We start from the raw sequence: 12,139 nt of genomic DNA, 5'->3' as shown, positions 1-12,139 counted from the left end.
CATCTATATGGACATTTGAAAAACGACTTTGGTGAACATCTAAAATCAGCACAGCATCAATAGAAGACATAAACTAGTTTTACAATGGGTTTTTGCAGTAACCTTCCCCCAGGAGTGTGGAGGGAATGGGGATTTTGCAGTATCCTTTCCCTGCCATGCCCACCAAGCCAAACCCACAGAACCTGTAGTAAAAAGTTTTGAATCCCACCACTGACCTATACCTTTGTCTTTTCTTGCCTAAGTGTACAACCTTACTTTTCTCTACATTGAATTTCATCTTATAAACACAGCCAATCATTATTGATATCACTAAAATTATAACTGAAGAGTTACCAAACAGAATATTGATCAGTTCTACAGAGTCACAGTAAACTTACTTCCCATTTAAGGTTTTATCAACATATATAAGTCACCTACAGCAGAAAAACTGTTTGTGAGCTAAAAACAGAGGGCCAGCTTCACATCTAAAAATCTACCATTTAAGGAGAAGGAAACACAAGAGCATCCAGACAGAAATAAAAGAACAAAAAAGAGGAATGTCATTTCAATGCTAGTTGTAAATAACATATGCATTCCCTTTGGCTATTTACAAGTTGAAATCACAGGAGATGTTATCATAATTGTAATAATATGTTTTTAATATCTCCAGCCTTCTTTTGTGCCAAAATCCATTCTCCTGGCAGCTAACAATGGAGCTAAAATATTAAAAACCAAATTCATGAAAAACATAATTAAAAATGAAATTAAAACTCCAATACAGAAACAGCAGTAGTCCAACTCAGCTGCCAAAGCCCTTTTTAAAAACCCTCTTGAACGCTACCTCTCTACCCATCCGCAAAAGGATTGCAGAAATGGGGAAAAGGTGGATTGTTCTGGTGAGAAAGAAATACTGTTTGGTGATATTAAATGACACAAAGCGACTCCACAGATATCTCTTCCTCGTCTAAATCTGACAGCCTGTCTATCACTAGGATCATATTTTTTAAATCGGTAATAAATGACTCACACAGGTGTATATTTTTTTTTTAAAAAAAGAGTCTCTTGCCAATATATTGCAGTTCTCCATTGTGTACCTCTCCAAGTAAGACAAATATGACAAAGGCAATTACAACCAAAATATTCCTGAGTTGGGTCAAATGCTAATTTTCTCAGCCCAGAATCCATACCGGCAGGCAGAAATTGATAGCTATCGGCCATGGAAATGTGCCGTTTTAATCTCCTTTAAAAATATGTTCTAACTGTTCTGAAAAGAGAAGAACTTTTTAAACAAGCCCTAATAAAGAACCTAACACATTTCTATGGACGTCAGTCTCTTGGTTTTAAAGAATTGCTTTTGGTGAGATGGAAGAGAGGAGAGGGAAAAGGAGATGGGGAGGGAGGGAGGGAGGGAGAAGCAAGGAAGGAAAGAAGGAAGGAAGGAAGGAAGGCTGGTGCTACTACTTCCTTATTACACGCTTTGCTAAAGAGAAAAGGGATATTTGCCCATTTGCAAGGATGAATTTTTATGGAGATGAGCAGAATATAAAGCACACTAGCATGAAAAGCAACCAAGGGAGTCTTCAAAGGAAGGAGTGAAGGCCGCCTTTAATTCCCCCACCTTCATCTGGCTCTGCTTATGAAGCAGCTATGATGGAGCCCAGTTGCTACAAAACATCTTTGCAAGCTGCAGGGGCCCTTGAGGATTTGTGCCAAACTAGAATCCTTTGGATGCCCTTGGGCAGAAAAGGGGGATATTTTCCAGCATGTCTAGTGTTTTAATGGGAAGAAGCATGCAGGAGTTGGCACAAACAGAGAGAACTAACAATCAAGCCCATCTGCTTGGAATCAGTTTACAAGTTTCTGCAGCCTGCTGGATAGTGTATTTGTCCCTATGAAAAGCACAGTATGGCATACAGAAAATGAGAGCAGGGCAAAATGACTGCATAAATTGGAACCCTGGAAGATTTTTTTCCCTCTCTCTAGAAGATATAGTTTCTTGGCCAGGGTCAATGTGCACCATTCAAATTGGAAAGCAAATTCAAGTTATGGCTGCAAGTCTATACACGTTTATACCAAATTTAAGACTTTGGAACATAAGAGAGCTGAGTGAATATGAAGAGAACTACAACGTAGGTATAACAACATCAGTAATTGCAGGTTTTGTCATTTTAGACAGGTATCAATTGCAAGCTTGATCGCAGCTCCCAGCTTTTTAAAACATAATAAAGAGTCATGGTGGTGCAGGGTTAGAGTGCAGTACTGCAGGCTACTTCTGCTGACTGCCAACTGCCAGTAGTTCTGCAGTTCGAGTCTCACCAGGCTCAAGGTTGACTCAGCCTTTCATACTTCTGGGGTCGGTAAAATGACATACTTCTGGGGACTCTGTAAACCATTTAGAAAGGGCCGTAAAGCACTATAAAGCGGCACATAAATGTAAGTGCTATTGCTAACTGCTATAATCATTGTGGTTTCTTCCTGAATACATGATCCTCAAGTTTTTTATTGCAAGTCAAGACACTGCACATATCAGAGGTGGTATTCAGCAGGTTCTGACCAGTTCTGGGGAATTGGTAGCGGAAATTTTGAGTAGTTCGGAATATCACCTCTGACTGGCCCCACCCCCACTCTATTCTCTGCCTCCTGAGTCCCAGCTGATCAGCTGGTCTTCTTTGGTTGCCCTGCACAGGAGAATGGAGCTAGAAAGCAGGTTAGCAGGGTGGGGAGGGAATGGGGATTTTTCAGTAACCTTCCCCAGGTGTGGGGAGGGAATGGAAATGTTACAGTACCCTTCCCCTGCCACACCCACCAATCCATGCCCACTAATCCATGCCACGCCCACCAATCCACACCCATAGTAAAAAAATTGAATCCCTCCACTGGCACGTATGATTCCAGTTTGGTATCTGACCCACATAAAAGTTAGGGGTAGCTTCAGTATAAGCTTCAGAAACCAGTATGATATTTATCATAACACCTTCAAAATATCGAAGTCTAGTCCCTCTAAGAGCATCAATCACACAAGGGTAAGATGCCTAATATAGCCAATCACCAACACCACTGTGAAGAGAAGGAAGTAGAACTATAATGTTAAAAGCAGTTTGCAAAATGAAAATCTACCATGACTGTCTAATTTTATGATTATGTGGCATCACATAACCACTCTTGGCTGACTGTTCTAAAACTAAGCAGTATCAGACAGGGAAAAACACAAGAATAGGTACCTTAGCACTGTTTCAAACTAAATTATTAGGGTATTTGTATATGAAAAATTACTTCACTGCCTAACGATTAAACTAGAGAAAATACCATGATCTTGAATATCAAGTTCCTAAGGATCAGATCTATTTGTACTGAATGGAGGTATGACATCGATCTAAAACATGCCTGCCAGGTCATAAATATATCAAATTTTAGAGAACGATCATAAAAGTTACCAAGAGCCTCAAAGATAATATATACAGGTAGGTTTTATTTTACTTTCAGCCCTAAAAAGAACACAAACTATTTCTGAAAATATTGGTAAGAAAATACAGGTAGTCCTCGACTTACGACCACATCTGAGCCCAAAATTTCTGTTGCTAAGTGAGACATTTGCCCTATCTTATGACATTTCTTGCCACAGTTGTTAAGTGAATCACTGCAGGTGTTAAGTTAGTAACATGGTTGTTAAGTGAATCTGGCTTCTCCACTGCCTTTGCTTGTCAGAAAGGTGCAAAAGGGGGTCACGTGACCTTGGGACATGGCAACCGTCATAAATATGAGTCCATTGTCAAGTTTCTGAATTTTGATCATATAACCCATGGGAATGCTGCAACAGTTGTAAGTATGAAAAACGGTCACGAGCCACTTTTTTCAGTACCATTGTAAATTTGAGCAGTCACTAAATGAACTGTTGTAAACTGAGGATTACCTGTATTCTCTTCCCATCAAGATTTCTTCATGAACATCATTTATTCATCAACATATTCAGGTTTCATCTATCCATGTAGTAGATCGATATGCTAAGTGACACATTAGAATCAGTGGTGGTATTCAATTTTTTTTACTACTGGTTCTGTGGGTGTGGCTTGGTGGGCGTCTTGTTGCTTGGTGGGCGTGGCTTAGTGGACATGGCAAGGGAAAGATACTGCAAAATCCCCATTCCCTCCCCACCCCACTAACCTGCTTTCCAGCTCCGTTCTCCTGTGCAGGGCAACCAAAGAAGACCCAGCTGATCAGCTGGGACTCGGGAGGCAGAGAATAGATGGGGGCTTGGCCAGTCAGAGGTGGGATTTGCTGGTTCTCCGAACTACTCAAAATTTCCGCTACCAGTTCTTCAGAACTGGTCAGAACCAGCTGAACACCACCTCTGATTAGAATGTACTTATTTCATTTGTGTTTTATATTCCCTTTACTGAGTTCAAGATTCCACAAAGAAGGAATAACCGACCCAGTTGTTCTAAATGCAGGTAGTCCTCGACTTACAACAGTTTGCTTAATGACCGTTCGAAGTTACAACAGCACTGAAAACAGTGGCTTGTGACCATTTTTCACACTTATAACCATTTCAGAATCCCCGTGGTCATGTGATTTGCGTTCAGATGCTTGACAACTGACTCACATTGATGACAGTTGCAGTGTCCCAGGGGTCGTGTGATCCCCTTTTGCAATTTTCTAAAAAGCCAAGTCAATGGGAAAGCCAGAGTCATTTAACAACTGTGTGACTAAAGAGGGCACAGCTTGTGTCGCGGCGGTTGGATGGGCGATCTTGATCCTCCAAGATCACCGTCGATATCTCAGCTGCTGGTCGGTCCCCACGGACCTAAACCATCCCGTAGAGACAGTGATTGACAAGGGCACGTCCTGTTGATCCCAGGGACATCACAAAGTCCCTGGTTGATCCAGGGAAAGCCCTTTTTGCCGGCGGCGGAGAGGCAGCCTTCCAAGCTGCTGAAGCTGGGACAGCTCCGGAACGGAAGAGATTGGAAAAAAGTGTGTCAGTTTGGTGAGATGAACTTTTACTTATTATTTCTTGGAGAGAACACCTTGAAAAAATCAAAGTGGACTGAAAGTGAAGAGGAAAGAGTTTAAGCGGCATGATTAATTGTCAAAGTGAAAGGTTTTTTTCTTTTTTTTCCCTTTTTATTGGAATTTTGAACTTGGCAAAGCTGTTTAACTTTAAGCTGGACTGGTACTTTTTAATCTTTTTATTTCTGTTTGTATTTCTTTCTCCTTTTTTAACAATCCTTTCAAAAATTCTTTTTTGATTAAGACTCTTCTGCTTGATTTAAGATTTATTTTTTTACCTTTAAAAAAAAGGGGGGGGAGTTTTTACTTTTTTTTTTTAGTTCCTGGCTGTAGATTGAGGAGGGGGAAGTGAAGTCTTTTTTCCCCTCTCTCTTTCTTTACAGATAAGCATTATAAGATGAGTAGAAAGACAACATCTCCAGCTTCTTCGATACCAACCCCCTCACCATCTGGAGGACAATAATCTATGCAGGCAATATTACAACAGGAAAAAGATAAAGAGAAGGGAGTGACATTACAGATGATTATGCAAGGAATCCAGAAGATTGAGCAAAAAATAGAAAAGACAGATGAGAAAATACTCAATAGATGATGATGAAATATGAAGACAGATTTTTTAAAAATGAAGATATACAAAGAGATAAGAAAATTGGAGACATTGATATTCGATTGAGCGATGTTGAGAAGGGCAGATGTGAACCATTAGGATGGGAAATAGATAAATCAGAATTTTATCTAAGATTCCAAAATATAGAAGAAGGAAAAGGTGAAAACCTTGCTGAAATAATGGCACAAATATTAGCAGAAGCACTGGAAATAACCAAAGAAAGATGATGGATGGGATGGATGAAGTGTTTCGTGTCTATACAAGATATGTAACAAGGAACAGACTACCAAGAGAAGTTCACATTAGATTTACTAAGAAGATTATTAAGATACTCCAGGTGGTGAGAGAGAAAACACTAAAATATAAAGACAAAGAAATTGTGGTGCTGAGAATAGAATATTTATTCTTGACTAAAGAGTTATTTAAAAGAGGAGTAAACTACAGATGGTTGATGCCAGAAGGCCTCTTGTTCATTTGGCAGGAACAAAGACACAGAATTGACACAGTTGAAAAAGCTGAGCTATTCTACTTAGAATGCTTTAGAGAAAAGGAGGAAGAAGAAAGAACGGAAGAGTCACTGACTGAATTTCAAGAGGAGTGTATAGCAATAATTGAAAAAGAAAAAGAAGAAAGTGCAGTAGGCGGTGAACCCAGAGAACAACGAGAATTGAGATCTACTAGAGCAATAAAACCCTCTTATAAAGCTTAACATGGATGAAAGAAAATTCATTTCGATTAACATAAATGGACTTAATTTGGCTACTAAAAGAAGGAAAGTATTTCACAAATTAGATAAATTAGAATTTGATATAATCTGCTTACAAGAGGTACGTATTAAAAAACAACATGAATATATACTAAAACAAGGAAAACCAGGGAAATTATTTACGTCGCTGGCACAATCCAAAAAAAGAGGTGTGGTATTATATATTAAAGAAACAATTTTGGCAGTACTAATCAACACAGATGATGATGGAAGGATTCTGATGGTGGAAATAATGGATAACAGCATTAAAACACTTCTAATTGCAATTTATGCCCCGAATGATAAACAAGAAGAATTCTACAGAAAATTACACACGAAAATAATTGAAATGGACTATGTTAATATTTGTATGATGGGAGATTTAAAAGAAGTTAGAAAGATACTACCAAAATCCTTCCTTCAAATAATAGAAGAATTTAACTTAAAAGATGCATGGAGAGAGAGAAATGTGGAAAGTAAGCAATATACATTTTATTCAAACAGGCATACATCCTGGTCTAGAATAGATATGATATGGATGTCAGCAGAATTATTGACTAATGTACGACAGATTGAAATAGAAACAAGCACTTGGGCAGATCATAATCCGGTGTCAGTTATTTGGAAAGGATACAAGAGGAGATCTAGATGGAATTTAAATAATATGATATTAAAAGAAAAAGATTTTAAACAGAAAATAGAGAAAGAATTTATTTTCTTCTTCAAAGAAAATAGAAAAGAGGATACATCTTTACAGAATCTCTGGGACACAATGAAGGCCTCCACAAGAGGCTTGATAATAGATTATACTAGGAGAAGAAACATAAAACAGCAAAAGACATTTAAGACATTAGAGGATGACTATAAAAGATTGGAAAAAGACTTACAGAAGTCCTCACAAAAAAAGATATTAAAAATAAAATGGATATAATTAAACATAAAATGGGACTAATGGAAAAAGAAGAATTAGCACAAAAAATTAAAAATGCCAAACAGAATTACTTTGAAGATGCAAACAAACCAGGCAGATGGCTAGCTTATAAACTGAGAAATGAAAGAGAAGCAAGAAGGATTAGTCAATTAATAAATAAAGAAGAGCAGGTTTGCTATGGAAATGAGAAGAAAAAAAATATACAAGACTACTATGGAAAATTGTATTTTCAAGAGAATATTCAAGAAGAAAAAAATAAGTAATATCTACAGAAAGCAAACCTACCTCAGATACCTAAAAATATTGAAACAATGTTAGAAGGTAATATAACAATGATGGAATTAACAGAAGCCTTAAAAAAAACAGAATGTTGGGAAAGCACCAGGTTCACATGGTTTGCCAGCAGAATTTTACAAGACTTTTCAGGAAATATTGAATCTTCATCTTTTAGAAGTTATGAAGTTATGTTGAAGAAAAGAATACCAAAAACATGGTCAGAAGCATATATTACATTTATACCGAAGGAAGGTACAGACCTGCAGCAAGTTAAAAATTATAGACCTATATCTCTATTGAACTCAGACTATAAAATATTTGCTTCAATTTTGTCAGAAAGACTAAAAAGATACTTAAATAATTTTATTCATACTGATCAAAATGGATTTCTGCCAAAGAGACAAATCAAAGACAATGTGATAATTATTTTGGATACTCTGGAATATTATGAAGCACACCCTGAGAAGCAAATGGCCTTGATGTTTCTAGATGCACAAAAAGCCTTTGACAATGTGAGTTGGCGATTTATTTTACTGCAATTGATACAAATGGGCTTTGGTAAAAAAATTATCCAAGCCATTGAAACAGTGTACCATGAACAAACTACAAAGGTGATGTTGAATGGAGAATTAACAGAATCTATAGATATAAGAAAAGGGACAAGGCAAGGCTGTCCATTGTCACCTCTGCTGTTTGTGTTAACACTGGAAGTGTTGAACAGGAATATTAGAGAAGAAAGAAAAATAAAAGGAATGAAAATTAAAAAGGAGGAATATAAATTGCTAACTTTTGCAGACTACCTGGTATTTATATTAGAAGACCCATTGGAAACAGCACCCAAATTAATAGAAAAAATAGAAGAATATGGAAAGGTAGCAGGTTTGAGAATAAATAAAGACAAAACAAAGATATTAACAAAGAATATGTTAGCAAGACAAAAGAAAGAGTTGGAAGAAGTTTTAAAAATACAGGTCACGAACAAGATTAAATATTTAGGGATATATATTACACCAAGATGTAGTACACTGAAGGAAGATAACTATGTTAAACTCAAACAGCAGATTGTGACAGATTTGATAAAATGGGGAAAACTGCAACTATCATTGATTGGGAGAATATCTACAATTAAGATGAATATATTGCCTGGAGTTTTATATTTATTCCAGACAATTCCTATTCGAGTAGGGAAAGAGTTTTTTGAAGATTTAAATAGAATTGTGTTGAAATATATTTGGTAGGGTAAAAAAGCAAGAATAAAATTAAAACTGTTACAAGATGCAAGAATAAGAGGAGGGTTTGCCTTGCCCAATTGGGAGCTATATTACCGGCATCAAGTTTGATGTGGGTAAAGGAATGCATAACACTAAGGAAGAGTAGATTACTGACTTTAGAAGGCCATGACTTGCTGTTGGGATGGCATGCCTTTCTCTGGTATAAGGGAACTAAAACACAGGGGTATTTTAGAAGACATTATATTCGAGAGGCATTGTTTTTGAACTGGGAGAAGATAAAAAGACAATATTATTAAAAAAATTCCAACATGGATATCAACTATTGAAGCTTTTTCTTATCCAATAACATATAAAAAGAAACAAACAGTTAGATATGGTAAGATATTGAATGAAAAGAGTGAACTTAAATATATGCAAGCGTTGGAAGAACAAGGTGTAAAAATGAATTGGTTTTCATATTTGCAAATACAATTCTAAGTTTGATAAAGACTCTAAAGCAGAAGGTATTTATGATAAGTTGACTGATTTAGGTAAAATTTTGATGGGTACTGATGAAAAGGTAATTTAAAAACTTTATGGACATCTATTAGAATTTAAATTGGAGGAGGAACAAGTTAAAGAAACAATGATTGCTTGGGGGGGAAATTTTAGATATGGGATTGATTTAGAAAAATGGCAAAAATCGTGGTCTCAAAATTATAAAATGACAATGTCAACTGCATATAAAGAAAATTTGCATAAAATGTTTTACAGGTGGCACCTACCCCCAACGAGACTTGTGAGTATGTTTAAGAATACATCGGATAAATGCTGGAAATGTCATCAGATACCTGGTTCATATTACCATATGTAGTGGACATGTTCGGACGCAAAGAAATATTGGACTAAAATCCACACATGGTTGGAAAAAATAATAAAACAACATATAGACTTTAAACCAGAGATCTTTTTACTAGGAGTCATACCGGACATATACAATAAAGAATTGAAATATTTGATTGTAAATGTTTTAACAGCAGCTAGAATTGTATTTGCGAAGAACTGAAAAATGACAAAATACCTATGCAGGAGGAAGTTATTAAAAAAAATTATGGACTGTGCTCAAATGAGTAAACTGACATTTGAAATTAGAGAACAAGAAGACAAGCAATTTTCTATGATATGGGGCTTGTTTTATTAATGGTTGGATAAAAAGACATGGTAAGGTAACAGAATAGATAATTTTGTTATAGAAGTTTAATAGACTGATATAAAATATAATGTAGACATATATAACCATTGGATGACAACATAATATAATATTGATGGAATAAATAGCAGGATAATTAATAATTGATAAATAGATAAGCATATGTTAGCTTGACAATGTGAGACTGATATAAATTGTGAACAATGATTATGAAAGGATCGCACAAAAGATTCTAAACCAACTGACGCACTGTATGTACAAAATGGAAGATGGTTTTATGTTTTTTTATGTATTGTCTGTGTATGTTTGTCTTAAAATTAAAAAAAATATAAAAAAACAAATGTGTGACTAATTGAACAACTACAGTGATTCACTTAACAAATGTGGCAAGAAAGTTTGTAAAATGGGGCAAGACTCGCTTAACAAATTTCTGTATCCTTATGATCTATAGTGACTGTTTCCTAGTATGGTTTGATTGCTTATTGTACCTTATGACTATCATTAAGTGTTGTACCTTAAGATTCTTGACTCTTGATCAATGTATCTTTTCTTTTATGTACATTTTGAGCATTTGCACCAAGACAAATTCCTTGTGTGTCCAATCACACTTGGCCAAATAAAGAATTCAGTTCAGTTCTTACTTAGCAACATACATTTCAGTTGCTCAATTGTGTTCATAAATTGAGGGCTACTTGTAAATCTTATTCCGTACATTATAATAGTAGTTATTCCACATTTTTTTTTTAAAAAAAAAAGCCTAGTTAAGTTTTAATCCAGCACTTAACTATAATATCCATATCCACTTAACTATATTATCCAAATCCATACAGATTTTAGGCGTTGCTTCCAAAGATATTCATGCATCTTGTATCATGCTGTATAAAATTGCCAGAACAACTAAGCCCCAAAATTGGGTAATTAAATCACAGCAGGAGTAAAAAAAGAAGATACTAAGAACTTTCTTTTTGATTCTTAAAAAAATTAACACACATATCAAGAACAGAACAATCAGTTATGTACTATTTAATTATTGTTAATGCCACCCAGAGTGATGTTTTGGGAGATGGATAGCTATACAAATTTGATTTTAAAAAATGAAATTATTAGAAGCAATTCAGAACAATTAAAGTACTTTAACAAGTTCAGAATAAAACAGTAGGTTAATACACTGATATCAAAGCACATTTCTGATCACTTTTTCACTTAGTGTCCTCAATATGGAGAAAGAGATAATGGATGGGAAAGATGACAATCAAGATTGGTACTGAAAAAAACCAAATAAGCCCAACAACCTTGTACCACAATGCGACTTACAATTCTATTGGTAATAGTCTGCCAAAACAGATCAGAACAAAAAAGTTCTCCTGAAATTGTGTCACTGCTAGTAATTGATGGGATTTTTATATGGAAGATTGCGTCTTCAAATAAAACATTTCATGTAAAAATATTTCTAGCATCTGTTGGATGTATGCAGCTGTATCACTGAAGAGCGTTCTTTCATCTAATACCCCATTACTTATGCTGCTAAAAATCTTGATCAGAAATATTTCCCATTAAATGGAAAGCCAATAGAAAATGGCCATTATTTTAAGTGGAACTTGTAACCCACAAATAGGAATTCCATCTCTCAACCATGGTCTTTTCTCATGCTACCATGATATATATGTATGGAAATGTTTGGTTCTCTGATGCAGTCCTATATTCCATAATATCTAAGGGATTTTGTACAATTGATACAACACACAAGAAGCAGAAGGGTGTTCTGCATCCTAATTCCATATAAAGATAACATTTTCTGAATGTGACTTAATGACTTAAACTTAATTAATATTAAATTCAGCACATGGCTTATAGCTGAAAATACACAAATCAACAATTTAATCCATCAACTTGGATCCAGGACATAGGCAGCAAATCTCTTTTTCAGTCTAAATGCAAACTGCAATTATTTTCTTGATTAAATTCATATCTGATCCCTTATTGTTGAACCAAAAAGGACTACGTTTTATAAAAAGCTACAGCTTAGTAATTAATTTTAGGGTTTCGTCTCTGAAAGTCACAGCTCGGGATACTAAATAGTTTCAGTTACTGGGTCTTAAACTTTAAAAAAGCAAATGTATATATCGGGGGTTGGAAAAGTGATGTAATGGAGCCACTGGTGTGTTTTTTGTGG

The sequence above is a fragment of the Notechis scutatus genome, chromosome 7 (assembly GCF_049901735.1).
Source record: "Notechis scutatus isolate UNSWTSFEM ecotype Mainland chromosome 7, rNotScu1.2, whole genome shotgun sequence".
NCBI lineage: Eukaryota > Metazoa > Chordata > Lepidosauria > Squamata > Elapidae > Notechis > Notechis scutatus.
This window is presented reverse-complemented; position numbering follows the sequence as displayed.